The sequence below is a fragment of the Corvus cornix genome, chromosome 4A (assembly GCF_000738735.6).
Source record: "Corvus cornix cornix isolate S_Up_H32 chromosome 4A, ASM73873v5, whole genome shotgun sequence".
NCBI lineage: Eukaryota > Metazoa > Chordata > Aves > Passeriformes > Corvidae > Corvus > Corvus cornix.
In genome coordinates this window covers 4826338-4845036 of record NC_047058.1, presented here as the reverse complement: position 1 = coordinate 4845036, position 18699 = coordinate 4826338, and the positions used below count along the sequence as shown (strand labels likewise).

Sequence of the window (18699 nt, the reverse complement as noted above, 5' to 3'; positions counted from 1 at the left end):
CACATATGTGATTGCTTCTGTTGTGATATCTCTGGGCAGCTGAGGTGGGCGTGGGAAACCAAAGCAGGAGAGAGAAATCCGAGGCTGGGAGATTCCTGCCCCTGGCTGGCCCCACCCTTCAGCTGTGCACTGATGGTCCCTGGTGGGAATGTCCGGGTGGGCTGAGAGGGATTTGCCTCACAGGGCTGGAGCCTGCCCCTCTGTCCTTGGGTAGAAGGGGAAAGCCTGTGTGTCTTGTATTTGGGAAAGAGTAAATTTCATGGACTCCTGGAATGTTTTGGGCTGGAAGGGACCTTAAAACCATCTCGTTCCAACCTCCCTGCCATGGCAGGGACACCTCCCACTATCCCAGAGTGCTCCAGCCCCGTCCAGCCTGGCCTTGGGCACTTGAGCTTTCCCACAGCTGCTCTGGGAAAATTTCCACCTTTCTGTCCTGCCCTCAGTCAGTGAGACAGCACTAGCAGGAAAATTAGTCCTTGTCATCCCCAGTGTCCCCTGAATGTACCAAAATGCTTTTAAGCCAAACACAGTCCTTTTAGCTCTGCTTACCAGCAAGAAAATATTCAAATGTTATTCCAGTATTCAAATGACAGGTTGTTTGTTTGTGTATTATTTAATTCTCACTGACTTTAGGGCAAGATAATGTTTCTATCTTGGAAGTTTAATAGCACAAGTGGGTGTTAATTCTGATAGAGTTCAGGAGCAATAAAATGCTGCCAGAATTTCACTAAATAGCAAACTGCTGGAAATTTTAGTAATACAGTGCTAGTATCAAACAGAACGAGCAGCCAGGCTGCAGATGAGAGATGGAAACCACTTTGAACACATCTCAATTGGCAATCATTAAAGAGGCATTTTTACTGATATTGCATCTGGTATTCAGAAAGAATTCCTAGTTCTGAAAATGTGTAAAATAAATGGTGTCTATAAGGTAGACAGTCTATTGCATTTTGACTGTAACTTCAGTTAAAAACTCTTATCAAGAATATAAGCATGAAGAAAAATGTATTATCTCTATAATTCTCTGTGAAAACACATCTCAATGCGAATTTGTAAACATTGAGCTACCCAGAAGTCAATGGAAAATGCTCTGCAGATTTCAAATACCTCATTACTTTTATTTCAGGGCTGATATTTTATTTTACTGGGCTTCAAGGTTTCTACTCTCTGACCAAAGTATCAACCCAGGGAACCACTGAAAATGTCATCCTAACGTGGAGAATGACACATTTTACTTAGAAATGTACCTTTCAGCATGTACTTGAGTCCTACTTGTGTGACTCAAGTGAGTATCACACAGGAAGGAATTGAGGTTAAATTCAAATACCTGTCTGAAAGAAACCTTGAGATGGAAGGGGGAGGGGGTTTGCTTTCCATTTAGCAATTTGGAAGTGTGGAGAACTATGAAAAAAATGAATACAGGAAAACAAATACCAAGAAGTGTTTTTTCTTTTCATTCTCTTTTAAACTGTGTCTGAGTGGATTTATGTTACTTGTGAATCAGACACTGACTGTGTGTGTGCTGTCTAAAAAAGAGCCAGTATTTTTTCTTGCTTTTTCTACATATTATACAACCTTTTCCTTGGCTTCCTGATCACTATTATTTGTTCCTCATCCTTTTAATCCATTGACTTTGATGTTTGTTGGCCAATTCCAGCCACATTTGACAAGATATAGATCTGAGGCATGGGGTCCTGTGGAGGTCTGAACGACAGGCTCGGCCATGAGCTGACTCAAAAGCTGTTTATTTTCCTTGCCATTAATTTGGAGGTGATACCTCTCCTGAATCACGAAGCAGCAGCCAGCTAAACAGTCAATGTGTGTGAAGCTGCAAACTAAACCAGAGCAGATGCCACTCAGCAGGCTAAAAAGAAATTGTTCATACACGTGGAATGGGCTGGGAGTCTAGGAAAAAGAAGAGAGAGGGAATGAGGCAGCTGGAGATTGAGGAATTATAAAGGGATGGGTTGTAGATGTGAGGGGCCAGAATAAATCAGGAGTGATGCATAAACTCACAAAAGGCCGGCTTTTGTTACTTCTGCTGCTCAGAGTATTAATTGCTTGTCTTTCCTTTGCTGCTCTTCACAAGAAAACAGAAGTAAGAAACAATCACTACATTTCAACTCAGCTGGGAGACAAAAAATAATTCTTAAGCAGCTCATTCCTTATATTTAATGTATCTCCAAATAGTATTCACTAGAGATTGTTTATTGCCCCGTGTTCTTACACAATTTGGAAAAAACAACCAAATAAAGTGTCTTAAAACTGCTACTTCCAAAGCAGTTTTGAGGTGTCTCTTTCTGGGGGAGATGTTTAGAGTGCAGGTTGCTTACATGTCCTGTGTTAGCTCCTTCTTTGTGAATTAATTTGGTTGATACAGAAACATCAAAACAGATTAAGAAAACCTGCCAAGGTTTTTCCCTCCAGACTTTACGACCCTTGCTTGGTAGGAAGTTCTGTGTAGGTTTTAAGATATGTCTGTGGATTTCAGCATATCCATATTTTTAAGGCTTTGCATCAGATGGAGGAAAAGCAGGCAGTGACAAGATTTGCTGGGTGTATAGTGTATATAATCTGACATTTTCAGGACACGGATTTTAACTAATTTACACCATCAAGCCACACTACTTCAATTCGTGACAGCAAACCATCTTCAAATTTTATATATTAATGTCTTCGTTTTACAGATCTGAGATCCATCAGTTTGGTTCTGAAGAACTTAATCTTCTTTCCTCCTTCCACATTACAACTGAGGATCACTACTGTAGCCACTGCTAGTCCCACCTTTACCCTTCCCCGTGTCCAAGAGCTCACCTGCTGCTCTCAGGCCCTGGCCCCTCCCTTTCACAGAAAGTCCACAAATTAGCCATGGATGGATTCAACCCTTACCTCTGGCACTGTGTGTATCTAATTTGGCCCCTGCTATCTTTTCCAAAGCTGTGAGGGCTTTGTCTCACTCTATGGCACTTTCAGGATGAGGAGGAGGTGTCAATAAAAGCGTGGCAAGTAATTGTTGGTGAGAGGAGACTTTGGCAACAGATTTATTCATGGTAAGTAGTTGCTGTTCCAGAGGGAGGGAGCAGGATCTCTTGACTCAGTATCTCTTGTTGTAGCATATGAGGGCAGTCAAGGGAAAATAAAGCATTTTGTGGGATTACAGAACTGTCTTCAGGTTTCTCAGGTTTGTAGCTAAGCTCTGGTCTCTCTCATTATTATACTCCTTGGCTATGGCCATACCCCAAGCCCTAATGTCAACTGAAGAACAAAATACATCAGAGCAGAAAACACTGAATTCTATTGTGGAGCAGAGAGAGTTGTGTCCAGAATAATTCAAAATGGGAACAGCTGGCTTTGGTCAAGAACAGATTAGTTGGTGAGTTGGTATAAGAATTACTGTGGATCAAAATTTGCACATAATTTCAAATAATAAAAATCCAGCAAGTGTTAAAGATGTGAAATCTCAATAATTACTTGAAGTTTCTGAAATATGCCTTTATAGTTTTATAATTAAAAAACAAAACCAAACCCCTTTAGGAATACATCTGTTTCCTGTAACTTAAATATCACCCCTCCAAAGGACTCTACTTGGATTTTTTCCTTAATGTGAAATTGCCTTCCAGCTTTATAATCTGTTTTATTTATACTCCTGTTGTTTTATTGGTGAATATTTTAATTGCCATGCTGACTAAGCAGGACCAATATCTGACTTTGCTGCTACACTGAAATTGTCCCACATTTAGAGCAGCTGTTCCTCATCAACTCCTGGATGACACTTTTCCAGTGGCCTGGGTATGGAGCTGTCCACTTCCACACGTCTCCTGTGCCATCCCAGCCTCCATCCTGGGCTGCAGTTTAACACTAGCAGTGCCAGGAGCTTTGCTCTCATTGGGTTTGTATGAAAACCTCTGAATCAAGCCAACTCTTTCTGTTTATTATTTCATTGGGAAATACAGCTTCACTTAATGTGGGTAGTTTATAACTTGTATAGGCTAGAGGAAAAAATGTTATCAGGTGCTGCATGGATTAGCTGGGCTAACACAAGCAAGGTTTTGTTCCTCACAAGTTCCATGCTAAAATGACAAGCCTTCCCTGAGATGTGCTGAAGAACGAACTGCACTTTAGGGCATTAATTTAAAAAGATTCCTCCCATGCTTTCATAATATTATATAATGTCATGATTAAAATCTTCCTGCTTGTCAGAGAAAATAAAATTATATTTTATTTAATCTAAGAGTAAACACTTGAGCTGAAATGTTGAGGCAGACAAACAGGCACACAAAACTACCCCAAGCTCTCCAACACTGAAAAATCCCCAAGTGCTCAGCTGGCTCAGTGTCTTTCCTGTGTTATCCCTGTAAATCCCCTCCTTAGCACAGGATGCAGGCAGGCTGGGGGCTACGGGCACTGTGACTGATGTGCACTGGGTTTGTGCAGAGTCACGCACAGCGAAGCAGAGCCACAGGAAGCCACACCAGGTACTGCTGATAAAAGCTGCTCAGTGGCTCAGAACAGCTGGAGCAGACTCAGGTAGCTCTGGCATTAAGGGACTCCAAACATAATGGGACAGTTTCTCTCCCTTTAATTTTGTGGAAAATAAATTGCACTCTGTACGAGCGAGGTGACAGGTGAGCTGAGTTTCCCAGATAAACTCTGGACACCTGAGGCATGGTGAGGATTTAAGTGGTGTTAACCATGGTGGGCTCAAGTTGTCTGCTCAGAATCGTGTGTGAGATGCTCTCGAGAACATCCCCGCTCAGAGCAGAGACTCCTGCTCTGGCAGCAGGATCCCGGAGTGCATCCTTCCAAGGAGATTCCCACCTTTATCCCAGGCTGCCTGTTCTGGGGCAGCAGAAATTGTTGGTGAGGGCAGCATCTCCCACTGCACACTGTCTCCTGTTTGGAACCATCCCCACACTGATCAGTGGTTTCTGCTGCTCCCTGCTCAGGGCCGGCGTCAGCAGAGCAAAAATGGGAGTGCAGAGGAAACTATTTGCAGTGCAAACACATTTTGGGTAATTAAGCTGGAATTGTTTACTGCTGATTTTATTCTGAGGGAGAATACGGATGAAACAAATGTGAGATGATCTCAGTTGTTGAACAGCAACTGGGTACTGCTTAATTCCAGACAAAAAATTATGCATGATTATTGAAGGTAATTGTAATTTTGGATTAAATATGCCTGGGGGAATAAAAAAAAAAAAAAGAAAAAGAAAAAGAAAAAAAAAGAAAAAAAAAAAGGCAATATACAATTAAAGGTGGAAAAGGCATATACTTAAAAGCTATCACACAGCAAAATTAATGTTTCCAGAACAATCTTGTTTGGGCTTCCTTGTGTGAGTGGATTCTGTGCAATTACACACACAGAGGCAATCTTTAACACAAAACCTATGCTTTGTCTTGGACACCAAGATAATGTAATTCACCCAATGAGCAGAGGTTCAATATTTCATTTAATTCTCACTGTTAATTGCTGTTTGTCTGCCTGGCTTACTGGATCCCAGAGGGCTTTGGTGTGGGGAAGGAACTGTTCATCACTCCATTGTCTGTGACGTAGCTCTCATCAATACAATGCAGAGGTGTTTCTCAGCATTCCTTTGATTTATACCTTCTCATACTGCTCCTTGGAGACAGAAGTCTCCTATTTCCACTTCACAGATAAGAAAGTCAAAACCAAAGACACTGAGAACAAAAGCTTTTGCTAATTTCAGAAAACTTGAATTTTATGTGTTTAAATCAATGCTCTGAATTTTCACAGAAACCAAGTCCAGGCCCTGGGGGAAAAACCCATCACCACAGAGCTACTGATTTCCTGTGGGGAAGGCTGCTTAAAGAAGTCTCACAGACTCTGGTTCCCATGTGCTGCTTTTTCCCCACAACACCCTACATCATTTACTGTGTGTCTTTCAGCTCATTCTGTAAATGAAATGGAAATCTTGGGGACAAAATGAACAAAGTATCAAATAAGTAACAGGGGATGAAAATCTCCACTTCTGTAATTCTGCAGAGTTCACTGAAGTTAATTAAAGAAAGTCTCAGACTTCTGGATTTCCTGAATGCTTTGATGGAACCATAAAAAAGTTGGATTTCTCAGGTACTTTTGTCTTCTATAACACCTTTCTTCCCAGTACCTGAATCTGCTTTTAAGTAATCAATTAATATTTGTTGCAGCTTTGGGGAATTTTTCAGATCAATATTAACTGCTGAATAACTAACACTGTAGGAAGGTTAGAAAGAAGAAAAACTGTGGAGAAAAAAAAAGATTTTAGCTAAACTCTTTTAGGTTTCTGTCTGCATATGTTTAGTTACTGAATTGGAATTCTAAATCCATTTCTATAATTCTGGTTTTTGAACTACTAGGTGAAGGTTTTGAACTCATTTAACTTGGTGACAAAGTAAAACAAACTGTCTTGAGGGATATATCAAGAAGGAATTTGCAACTCAGGTTATTATCTTTCACCTTTTATTTATAGCCCAGAAAACTGTAATGGCATTTCCTGAAAAATGAAAGCGTCTCCCTTCTCAGCCCCAAAACTTACATAAATAGTGTGATTTGAACATGAGAGCTGTTTATGAACTGAGCTGAACAGACAGAGCCCCAGAAAATGAAATTGAGGATTGCATTTATGGATTGCATCAACAGTAGATCAACATAAGAATGTCAGGTAGAGTAAATTGTGGCTCAAATGAAGCTGGTGTGGTTTTGGACCTGGCAGTTTAATCGTCCTTGTGGTGTCCAGTATTGGCCAAAGCAGCATTCCTCTGTTTTGGATGTGCTGTATGCTGCTGAAGGTGCAGACTAGCAAATAAAATTAAAATAAAAGAGTAAATAAAATGCTGAATGAGGAGGGGAAAAGGAAATTTATGCTGTTTGATATATCTGATTTTGCACGGTCCATTATTTATTTACCTGTGCAGGTGCTCTCTCCTCCTCCATTTTTCCCCTTCAGTTCCCTGCCTTCTCCCCCTAGCATTATTCATACAGAGATAAATAGATAGATACAGAATTTCTATTATTACTATTATCATTGTTTATATAGATCTCACAGTGTTTCCCCTCTGCCTCACTAAATATTTGTGTTTGAGGCTTCTGGAATAGCAGTGATTCTGGCTCTTTTGAGAACCCAAATTCCGAAAGTAATCCTTCAGAAAGAAAATATTTAGAGTTTAAAGCTTTGCTTTGCTCTTGATCAGATCCCTGGAGAGTGGTGGTGATTGGTTTGGGTTGTTTACTTCATTGTCTTGTTTTGTGGGGGTTGAAAGTCTTTTCTTGGTGCATGAGCAGGGAGCAGCTTTCCAAATCCAGGGGATGTTGCAGCAGTTGGTGCCAATGGTGCTGCCTGGGCATCCCAGTGCCAGGTTTGGTGTGAGCTGGGAAAGGCTTCTGTGAGAATGACCTTGCTGGAATAATTAATGCCATTCATTATTAATAGTTAGAATTAGAATGTGGGTAAATTGTGGTGGATCTTTAGGCCAAGATACTTCTGGCAATGATTGGCTCAGCCCAAAGAAACACTTTTTGCTGTTTTCTGTTCCCTCTGGGAACGTTGCTGCCAATGGAGGCACTAAGGACTGGTACAGCTCTGCCCTCCACTTAAACTCTTATGATACCTGTGAAGGAAGGGCTGGGGCAAAACCCAGCAAACTTCAGAAAAAAAAAGGAATGTGGAAGGCAGGGTGTGAATAAAAGGAAATAAATAGAAGCGTGGAGGCAGAGAAACAAAACTACAAATGCCCAAAAAATCAGAATTGGCAATAAAACATCCAATCTTTTTCACACTTATAAAATCAAAATTTTTTGGGTAAGTTTGCCTTCAACTTTGCATCCATAAGGAACCAGGAGGAACTTAACTTGCATGGTTTCAGACTGGCTGTGTTGCAATAAACACAGATACAGGCTCTTTTCCAGATGATCTGTTATCATTCTTAGATCACAAGTGAGATAAGGAGACTTGCTCCTTTCCAGGCTGCACAGCCTGTATGTCACTTTAAACACCAGGCTTAACCCTAATTTCTCTGTTTCATTTATGTTTTCTGGGTTACATTCAGTCAATCCGCACCAAGAACAAACACCTTCAGGGTCTTTGTTCAAAACAGTGTGAAGGAATTCTGCTTGCATATTTATTCCACTAGCAAATTACCTCAAAAACCAAGAGAATTGTTGCTGAGACATTCCCACAATCATATACAAGGTCTGTTACACAGGAAAGCTGAGAAATCAACATAATGCCTGGTTTTTGTCCTCACTGTGAATACGCCTCTGTCACCTGTTGGCAGCCCAAAAGACAGAATTCTGCAGAATCTTTTCAAAGTCTAGAATCTGAACTTTTGGAGTGTTTGTTAAAGGGAAAACAACACTCTGTTCATGTTTTTTTTTTGTCTAAATACTTTCCCAAATCACAAAATTTATAAACCTTTTATGTATTAATAATTTTTGTCAACGTGCTTAGAAATGGCAAGAAAAGAATCCTTGACAAACGAATTTCTTAGGCATGACAGTGCAGGTCTTAATTAAAAATATAATTCAGAGAACAAGAAGCTGTAGACAGCCAGTGGAACAATTTTTCATTGAGAGAATGAGAACAAAACTAGTCAGTGATATCATTTGAGCTTTTCTAACTCTTATTACTACACAGTCTGATTCTTAATTTTAGATGAATAGAGTATTTTAAGGATCTACAAAGCCTGCTCTCTCCTTCTTCTTTGTCCACCTTTGTTGAAGTTTTAAATTATATATTATCTTTTTAAAATGTAACATTTCCTCCTAATTAAACTCTTCCAAAGGTAAGGAGGTATTCTTGTTTTTATAGATCATAACAATTGATTGGGGGACTGGGCTAAATGTGGTTTTGTAAAATATCAGATTGTCTTCAGGCCACAGGGGAGTCTGTTCTGCTTTACCTCTACATATGAAAAAGAAACCCAAAAGAACCCCAGCTTTACAAATCAGAGTTCAAAATTTCACAATATGTCAATACACAGGGGAAATGGGACAATCAGGCCCCTCTCCCAGGCATTCCTTTTGGTATGATTTCTGTAGCTATGAATTTTGGAGTGTTTGCAGCCTTTATATTTAAAAAAAAAAAAAAAATCGCCAGCCCTGTGTTACTATCCCAACAGGTTTTCATCCCAGCAGGCACATCAGCAAAGGCAAGCAGTCACTAATGAATGACTATCCACAGAACTGTCATGGAGCACCTTGCCCATGGTTGCACAGTAAAATGCTTTGTTTAAGTCACCATGGAGATGGCTCAAATCACTGGATTTTCATTTGAAATTGTTATTCAGGATCTATATAATTTATTAATGTAGCTTGTTTGATAGGTGGTGACTTATGGAGAGAGGATAATGCAGTCATTTCCAAGGATGTGACTGTTCCATTAAAGCTGCTCAGCCAAATGATGAAAACTGAGCCTTAAAATTGGGTAAATAGTGCTGGAGAGAAATGATTGCAGAACTTCTTTTGTCGTATTTGCTCAGACCTTAGATAATCTGAGAGTGATGCTGTAGTTACACAACTATCAGAGAAGTCAGCTCCTCCCTTAAAACACTGCATGAAATCCTTTTGTCGTTGCCTTGCATTGAGTCCAGGACTTGGGAGGTAACGTCTCGCATGTTTGCTCAGATGTAAATTATTATGAGTGCATGTGCAAAATTCCTCAGCTGATTTGAAATAACAGAATCTCCACAATCCAAGTGAGCAGCTGATATTCCAGTGATCATTATCTTCTACCCAGTTGCCTACTGTGAATTTGAAAATCTTCATTGGTGACATACCTATTTATAGAAAGGCAGAGAAATAACGAGTAAGTATCTTTGCTTTTTTTTAAATTCTCTTTCCTAATTTCTCTAGAACTTAGGGTCAAGAGTCCCTTTGTGATGGTCGTAATAGAGACTTACATATGGCTTCCTTTGATAGGAATGTGCATACTTCCCTCTATTTTCTTTCTAAGCCAAAATGAAAAAAACCTCAAACAAAAACAAACAAACAAACCCACACCTAACCCACACTTTTTTCTCTTTTGTGCATGGAAAGGGTAAAAACTTCCCTGATTGTTACAACAGAGGTTTTATTTGAGTTATTCATTAAGACTCGTGTGCATCTCCACTCAATCTTCTCTTCCTAAAACAGAATAAACAATCACAGGCTTGACAATTCTTCCCGGGCTGAAACCCAGGATGTAAATAAACAACTGCTTTAGGTGATTTGATGGTGGCTTTTCCAGAAATGTGCCAAGTGTCACAGGTAAGTTATTTTGCCTCTGGGGATAGGAAATAATAAAGCTTTAGATAAGAGTTCGAGGGAAAGGTTACACTAAACTCACATATTTATATTTGTATCAAATACATAATTGATAAAAATGCATTTCCCAAGTCCTACAGGAGCTTGGACAGTATTCTGCTATTGCTAAATTCTGCTTATCATTAAACATAGATGAAGCTTTGTCACATCTTCCAACAACAGATCCTGGGAAGGCTGGGAAAGTTTAATGGAGACCACTGCCCAAATAAACACAGCAATTTCCTGGACAGGATATTTTTGTTTGAGATGGAGAAAGCACTGCAGTTAAACTCATCACTGAGCTTCTTTCTCCCTCTAAACCAGGTCTGTAGTCCCCTTCTGGCTGTGTTTGTGGACAGCATCAGAATGTGTGACACAGCAGTGCACAAACCTCCAAGTACTGGAAGAAATTAATACTGTGTACCAGGAACATTTCCATAATTACACTGAAAGCACCCAGTAATTAAAGACACTCTATTAATAATGTTACCAAAATACACTTAAAGACTTCTAAAGAAATTTCAGACTGGTTTAAAATTTCCAAATCCCCAAAGAGATGAGGAAGCAGCTAAATCTGCATTTGATAAAAGTCCAAAACAATCTCGCTGCTGCATAGTCAATCTTTAAATTCATTAAGAAACCCCTTGTTTTAATTAAAGTTACACCACATAAAAATGAATCTAAAAAACTCATCGGGTAACAAAGACCTCTTCCTTGTTTGCTCATAAGACACAAACTTCAATGCATATTTTTGACAGAATTGCAGAATTCCTCCCTCTGCATTTTTAGATGTCATAGAAGCCTTTCATAGCAAAAGACTGTAACATCTTGACACCAAAAATTGCATTCTATTAATGCTTTTCTGAATGGACCCAGACTCTTGGTGATTTTGTGCAAAAACCAGACTGATTTTTACTTGATGCTTTCAGCAGTTCTATTGGTATGTTGTTCATTGCTCCAGGGTTTGTTTCTCAGTTTTTTTCTTCTTTTCTTTTTCCCCCTCCTTTATTTCTGCTGGTTTCAGCTTTGATCTTAACTGGGAAAAGTTTCTGGTTCACTCAGATTTCCATGGAACTTTGATAGCCATTGGATGTGCAGAAGAGCTCTTCACAGACTTCCTTGCAGCAATAAAGGTGGATATTTCCCACTCCCTTGATTTAACAAATTTGCGTTTGGGTTGGGTGAGTGTTGGTAGAAGCACCCCCATGTCAAAAGAGTTGTTCTTCCTACCTGGAACTCGCAGGGCTCTTCACTGCAGGCTCTCTGAGGGGGGCAGTGCCTTTGTCCCCTCCTGACGTTGGCTGCTCTGACCCAGCCAACAGAGCCCGAGTGCTCCCTTGGGAGGATCAGAGCTCTTTGTATCCTCTATCCCCAGGAACTGACCTCACCTGGCTGCTGCTTTGCACTGTGGAAGTTTAGAAAACTTTATTCTCAGAAAACTTTTTTCCACCTTTCTCTCTGCATCCTTTTTTCTTTTTCAAGTCCTTTCTCTTTTTGGTAATTTCAGCAGGTCAGGCTGAAGTTTGTTGGTCTCAGACTTTGATCAATACATTTCCCTACCAAATATAAGCTAGCTTTTCTTCTATTTTCAAATCAATACCCTAAAGTCTGAAAAGTAGTCAAACAAGATCAAAACCATGGCATTTAAACAATCCTACCATAACAGACTTTTGTTCGAGTTTAGAGATAAAGCTGCTGCTCACCTTGATTCTGAGTTCAGGGGCCTTTATTTCAAATGCAGTTCCTTCAATAAGTTTACCCAACATTTACAAAAATTAAAATGCTGCTGGTTTGTTTTCTTTTAAACCTGTCTTTATATAAGCTACTTTTTTTCCACTTTTTACTTTTTGCTTCAAGTATAGAAAACACTTTCAAAGTCACCCCAGGGAAAGCTCTAAGCCAGAGGACATACAGCATTTTCACTTTTTTTGTGCTTCAGGCTAAGATAGTTTGACTGTTTCATCATCTGAGTAGTAGGCAAAGTATAAATCATGTATGAAAATGTCAGCTGAAATGTTAGTGCACCTTCATGTCATTAATTGCATTTTTTTAATCTTCTGTCTGTATCATCTTCAGAAATTCCCCAACATAAACACAGTTGCAAGTACTAAATACTCCAGAGGGTTTGTTTTGGTTTGGTTGTAGTTGCTTTTGTTGTTTTGTTTGTTTCTTTCTCTTTTGGAGAGGGAATGTTTGTGGATTTTTGTTTGTTTGGGTTTCTCAGTGGTACAAAACTTGAAGAGATACATACTAGGGTTTTTTACAACTGCTTTGCAAGGTCTGGTCAAAATCTCATCCTCTAGACAAGAAAATCTAGGTAAGATTCCTGAAGTACAAAGGAATTCCTGCGGAATTTCACCGTCCAGCAGAACTTGGCCACTATTTTTAATTAGGCAACATGGCACGTCTTCCCTCAGAACTATTTAAATTCCTGTAAATTATACATGTATCTCTAAAGATACTCCAGTCCTGATTGAAATAAATGTAGTATTTGATCTTCCTCCTTTGTGTGTGAGAGGACAGAGAAACCAGGAAAGAAACTAAACTTATGCTATGGAATTCAGAGATTTAATGTCTTCGGAGAATGTGGAGCCCGGTTGGGTTTGGCTGCATGACAGAAGCTGGTGTGTTTTATAAACATGACACAGCAGACTTGCCTTGCTATTGAACATTTTACTGCTGCAAGTTGGGAACTAAAATGAAACTCTCTCTCTCTCTGCTGGGACTAATGCAGGGGTTTTGTCTGGAAAATCACCTGAATTCCCATATTTCTCTAGATATGTTGTCACTGGATGGACTCTTTCTCTGTGACCTAACGTCTGCCAATTTCAACTATGGAGCCAAAATGTCCTCAGTATTGTCTTTTGTAGTTATATTTGTCCTCTTTCTTGTCTCTTGCTTTTATTAATATTCAATGTAACATAAATTCATTGCTACTTCAGAATCCCCGAAATTGAATTTACTGTTCCAATATTAATACAATTATTAACTTCCTTCTGGAAACTCTTCATCTTAAATCCAAGTTACTGTTGCATATTCCTCTGGCCATGATGCCCTCCTGTTCATTTGCTATTAATATAGAAGTTTTTATGCTTTTTCTTTACCTATGTACTTTTCAGAGAAATGTAACTTTTTTCTAATGAAATTCTCAGACTAGAGAATTTATTATTATTTTTATTCTTCTTCCCACTTGCCTTGGGAAAGCAGAGACTTTGTGAGCAAACTCTGTTTCATTTTTTCATTGCACGAACACATTCATTGACCTGCACTCTGCTGAACTATGTTAATTTTTCTTATCAGTCTGCCATAGAAAGATAAACTGAGGTGTTTATCAAAATAAAATTTTGTGAAGGTTACATTTCTGCATCCTCAGCTCCCTAACTTTATCCCTTCACACAAAATGAAGCAATCTTCAAGTCCACAGGTTAAAGCAGAATAGTGGCCCTTTCTCACTGCCAAAGATTTTCAGAATAAATAAGAGTTATTCCTGGTCTTTGTATCCTCTGGTTCTCTGGAATGCTGCTATTCCTACATTACATCTTGCTATTTGTTTAAATATGTCATTTTAATTGAATCCATAAGCACAGCAGTAACCTTTTCTGATTTTGTGGGTGTTTCAAAAACACTAATTTTATTGACCCTCAGGCCTTTAGTTACCTGGCTCTTTTTTCCACTCCAGTTCATTTTCTTGATAAGAATTAAAATACTTTCTGTTTCTACAGATGATAAATTTTCTTATTAAAAAACACTAAGAGGCTGAATTCCTTCTTAAAACCATAAGTCGTTCTATCAATCAAATAGATTAAAACTGATTAAAATAAGCTTGAGGGGAAAAAGAAAATAAGACTCAAACCTATCATTTTTGAAAATTTAGCCTCCTATTTTGAATTATATCAGAGAACAAACATAGTGACTTTCCACATACTTTGATAAAAAGGCAGCTCAATACATTTAAAGGATATTCCTAAAGTCTGTCGTTCCGAGAAGCAAAAAGCAAAGGAGATTGGAATCACAAACCAATGGTTTTTTCACTCTCAGGAATTGAACAGCTGATCAATTCTCCTTAAACAAAACTGAAATCACATTTTCAATCTGATTTTTATTTTTTAACTGCTATTTAAGAGCATTTGCCATAATTATGTTGAAAAAACATTATTATCCATCAAAAATGCAGAATTTTTCCAGAAAAATATTTTAATTTCTGATTTTAAGATGGAAAAATAAAATCTGTGCTTTCATTTGCTATTTTTCTTCTTAAATCACTTTTATGTATGTTAGAGAGCATATTTGTCTTTCCTTTAATTATCAAATGATTAATTTGTCCAAGTAGTCTGCAATATTTCTTAGTCCAAAATAATAAATTCACAGATTATTGAGCAGGCAAGGCAGCTGCAGATGCTTTTTTTTCAGAATAGTTCTCAGCCATTTAAAGACTCAATAGCTGGGCTGAACTTCTATTGTAATTCCATCACAGTTATTTAGCTAAAAGAAGCAATTCCAGAATTTTCAGGCAAACCCATGATAGCAATTTATAATCCTTAAAATTGTGACACTGATATTACTTTAGACCTTTTTATGGCAAGATTAAAAGGGCTTTAATACCTTTCTCTCACAAAGTGGTGTGGAAATACTGTCTTCTCTGTTTTCTGAAATAGCTGCTCAGACTTGCAATAATTTAAAAATATTATCTTGGGAGTTTTCAGGGCACAAAGTTAAAAGATAAATTCTGCTGCTCGTCCAAATGTTAGGATATGCATGCTAATCTGACATTTCTGAGCAAGGGATGGAATAAAAACTTCCTGGAGTAGGATAGAGGCTGTTGGACAATAGTTGGGATTACTCTTCATGCTGCTCATGAGGAAAACACCAGCATGTGATTAAGAACTACAGATACCTATAACGTCTTTAGAGCTCAGGTTTTGTTTAAGAATCAGGAGAAATTCATGTGCACATGTAATGACTCTCATATAGAAAGTCACAATAGTGCAGACTCTCCTAATACTTTCATTTCTCCTAATACATCTCATTTTATCTCAACATTTGGATTCAATTGCAGTGATTTTATTCTATTGTTTTCTGCTATATTCTTGGCATAAAATTCTTCTCAAATCCAGTAGCATCCTTGATATCAGATGATCCAAACTGACTTGGGTCAGGTATTAAGAATGGACTCAGTAACATCTCATTGGAGATTAGGATGCTCTCATTGAGAGATTGTCGTTTCAGGAATACGTAAAGAAAAGATATAGGGAACTTCTTGTTGGCTGTATGATGAGAATGTCATGGGTGGCAAGGATGGGAGACACGTGTTCATGCCACACATGTTGGAAATTAAGGGAAAGAGGAACATTACAGCACTGGCAAGAGGCACAGCATGCAGTATTCCCTGAAATGCAGGAAAAATTATGGTAAAATATTCACTAGTGAGTACATATGGCAACTCAGACCTGGTGATATACCAGTGGCATACCTGGGGATGTTTTTTAAAAAGCTCCCTGGTATCCTTTTGCAGCACAGCCAACTGCATCATACTGATCTTAGTCTATTAAATTCAGGCAGATAACAGGGTCAGAGCATTCCATCTGTTACAGAGCCTCCAAAAAGTCTGGAGCCCAAATCCAATTCTTACACATTTACAGTATCTCCTGTATAGCCACTGGATAAATTGAGCTTTATCAATTGCTCTCCTCTTTCGTACCTGGCAGTCATTTGTAGTCTGTGTTAATGAGTACCAAAATGCCACTCTCACTAACTGGTTTTATATCATGTTGAATTTCATGGAGAATCTTCCCAGCTTGGGCAGCAGGAATCCAGGAAACCTGTTTGCTGTGTCTCAAGTGCAGTTTCAGAGACTGAAAGGATGGAAAGATAAATATTCAGAGGGACACTCTATTAAGGCTTACACTTTTCTTTTTTGGTTTTGGTTATGTAGAGATTTTTGCAATTACTTCTGATGAACAACATGTACTGACACTTAGCAACGGAACAGCTGAACCTCTCCATCCTTCAGAAGTGGGGAAGGGAAGGATGAATTCACCTTTTCTTTGGGAATCTGCACCCCACCAAAAAAAAAGAAAAAAAACAAGACAAATATTTTCTTTTCAGGAGAATGCAAAACTATGGGGTTTTAAAGTATGTACTGTCCATGAGGATTCAGAAAGAGATGTTCTTTCCCTGTCTTTTGGCTGAGTATCCAAGGGAAGCGAGTTGCTCTAATAAAAAGGCAATTCCAAGCAATTTAAGTTTACCCCTTGCCTGTTGGGTACTGCTTGATACTGAATTTTGCCTAAAGCTAATGAGTCTTGGGATTACACTAGACCATCTTTTTCCAGTTTTTTTCCAATTTACTGTTTATTTGAATATATTTTAATTAAATTAAACATTGCAGTTTCTTCCTATGGTACTTTGGAAACTCCACATTTGGGCACGTTTGCTCCAGGCCCTTGCAGGTATCCCTGGCAGCTGCTCTCACAGATCAACATATCACAGTACTGAATATAGAAATTGCATTAGTTTGCCATGAGTTGTTTAAATATTCTGGCTGGTAAGATAATGATGTTCTGTATCAGAATTCAGTCATCTCCTCAGTGTATTCTTCTCAACAACTGCCGGGCTATCATTGAATATTGAAGGAAAGGAAAGAATTCTAGGATTTTTATTGCTGCTTCTTCAGTTGTGTCAGGTTGTGGAAGTACTCTTTATATCAGTCAGGACAGGGTTTAGCTCTTGATGGGAATCAACAGTAGTTGCCATCACTTCTTTGGCGATCCCTTTGAAAGTCTCATGTACATTTTAGGTCTGATACGATCATCTCTGTGTCTTGGAAGTCAGTTAAGGCACAGAAAATCTTGCTGCAAGTCGCTCCACAGCAAAAGCGCTGATCTTGTCTGACTGCTGATCGTTTACTGAAGAAAACTCCTCTCCCCAGCCTGACAAGTATCAGAAATCGTTGTGTTCTGTAAGTCAGAGATCCATTGTAGATAAAGCTGCAGGTTCTCTGTAGATCATCCCTGTGCTCATCAGGGCACTCATCATCCATGTGATGGTACTCATCAAGAATCCCCAAAATGCAAAAACATTTGTGAGGAGAGGGAATCCTCCAAAGCCAGAGGAGCGCTGCTGTTGTGTAGATGAACCCACACCTGCCTGAGAAAGGAGCTGAGACTGCACAGCCTGAGCCCTTCTGGCCCTGCTCTCTTGCACGTGGTGCCCCACAGATCTCTGCCAGGCCCTTGGTTTTTCCTAAAAGCAATTTATCCTTGTTGGCCGTGCACTGAGTGAGGGATCAAGATTCCTGTACCCCTAAGGCTGACTGGATTCTCTGCACCAGGTTATCAAAGGATTCATTTGACCCATGAGGTAACAAAGCTGTTTGAATACCGGTCTAAATGATATTCTCAAAATGTGGTTTCAGAAATGCTCTTTCTCATTCTTTTTTTTTCTTTTTCCAGCCTGCAAATGGATAGTAAATGGAAGTGCAAAAGCAGAATGCAGCAGCTTATACACAGCAGAACTGGGGAATCTTTTCTGGGTAGGTATTAAAAGCTGTTAGGTCAGTATTCGTGGCATCTTATCCTATTTACTCCCAGTTGATAACTCAGCTGGATGCTGGAGTTTTACTTGATTTCCAGCAACCAAATCAACATTTGAATACAAGTCTGACTTAAATAGACAGAAAATAATTATATTTAATAAGCATGTGTTAAATGAGATGTTGAATGTTCTGAACATGAGAACACAAACAAACTCTTGAGAGAACAATTGCAGAATTGAGTGTTCACTGCCATGATCAGCAACCTCCCATCTGGAACTCTGCCACTGATCTCATTCAGAGAAAAGGTAAGCCCAAAATTAGGAGGAGCTTTTTAAAAAGCTTGTATTACTTTAATTAACCTTTGCTCTTCTCTAGTTTTTCACCATGACAAGAAGATGTAGCAGCTATGCTGTCAGAAAATACTGTCAATAAAGTGTCCAGTGTTGTTGCTCTTGTTTAATAAAGCATTTTTTTTCTGTTTGAATTTTAAGTGTTTAACAGTTTAAAATACTTTCCCAGTGAAGTACACGCAGATTAATATTTCATTACAAGAATTTTATTACACCACGTTCTATCTTTTAGAAAAAATCCCCCAAAAAAGGATGCAGATTTTCTCTCCATCCTCTGTAAAAACAGAAACAGCAGAAATTAGGGCTCTCTAACCCAGGGTCTAGCTGAGAACAAGGGTCTGTTGAGCTGCCAAGTGGAGGCCAGTAGGAAGCATGTGGAGAAATGGATTTATCAGTAATGTGGTGATACTCTACCATCCTCTAACCATCCTCACCAAAGGAAGGGCTCTGTTCCACAGTGCTGGTAGATTTTTTTGACTTGTTCCTCTAATCAGTGCTGTAACTCCCATTGTCTTAACACTCCCTGAGTCTGGAAG

The 18699-nt window shown here is 39.0% G+C and overlaps 1 long non-coding RNA gene across 2 annotated transcripts in view; it reads left to right on the top strand.

Annotated features, from left to right (window-relative positions):
* LOC109145017 overlaps window positions 1-18699 on the top strand; it is an 80524-nt gene that overhangs the window by 44390 nt on the left and 17435 nt on the right. Inside the window, exons 1-2 of one of the 2 annotated variants that reach the window (XR_002046139.3) lie at window positions 10776-11412; window positions 17731-17810. This is a non-coding gene — a long non-coding RNA (uncharacterized LOC109145017). Of the gene's footprint in view, window positions 1-10775; window positions 11413-17730; window positions 17811-18699 lie in introns of those variants that run through there. The other variant, XR_002046140.3, reaches the window with a different exon arrangement.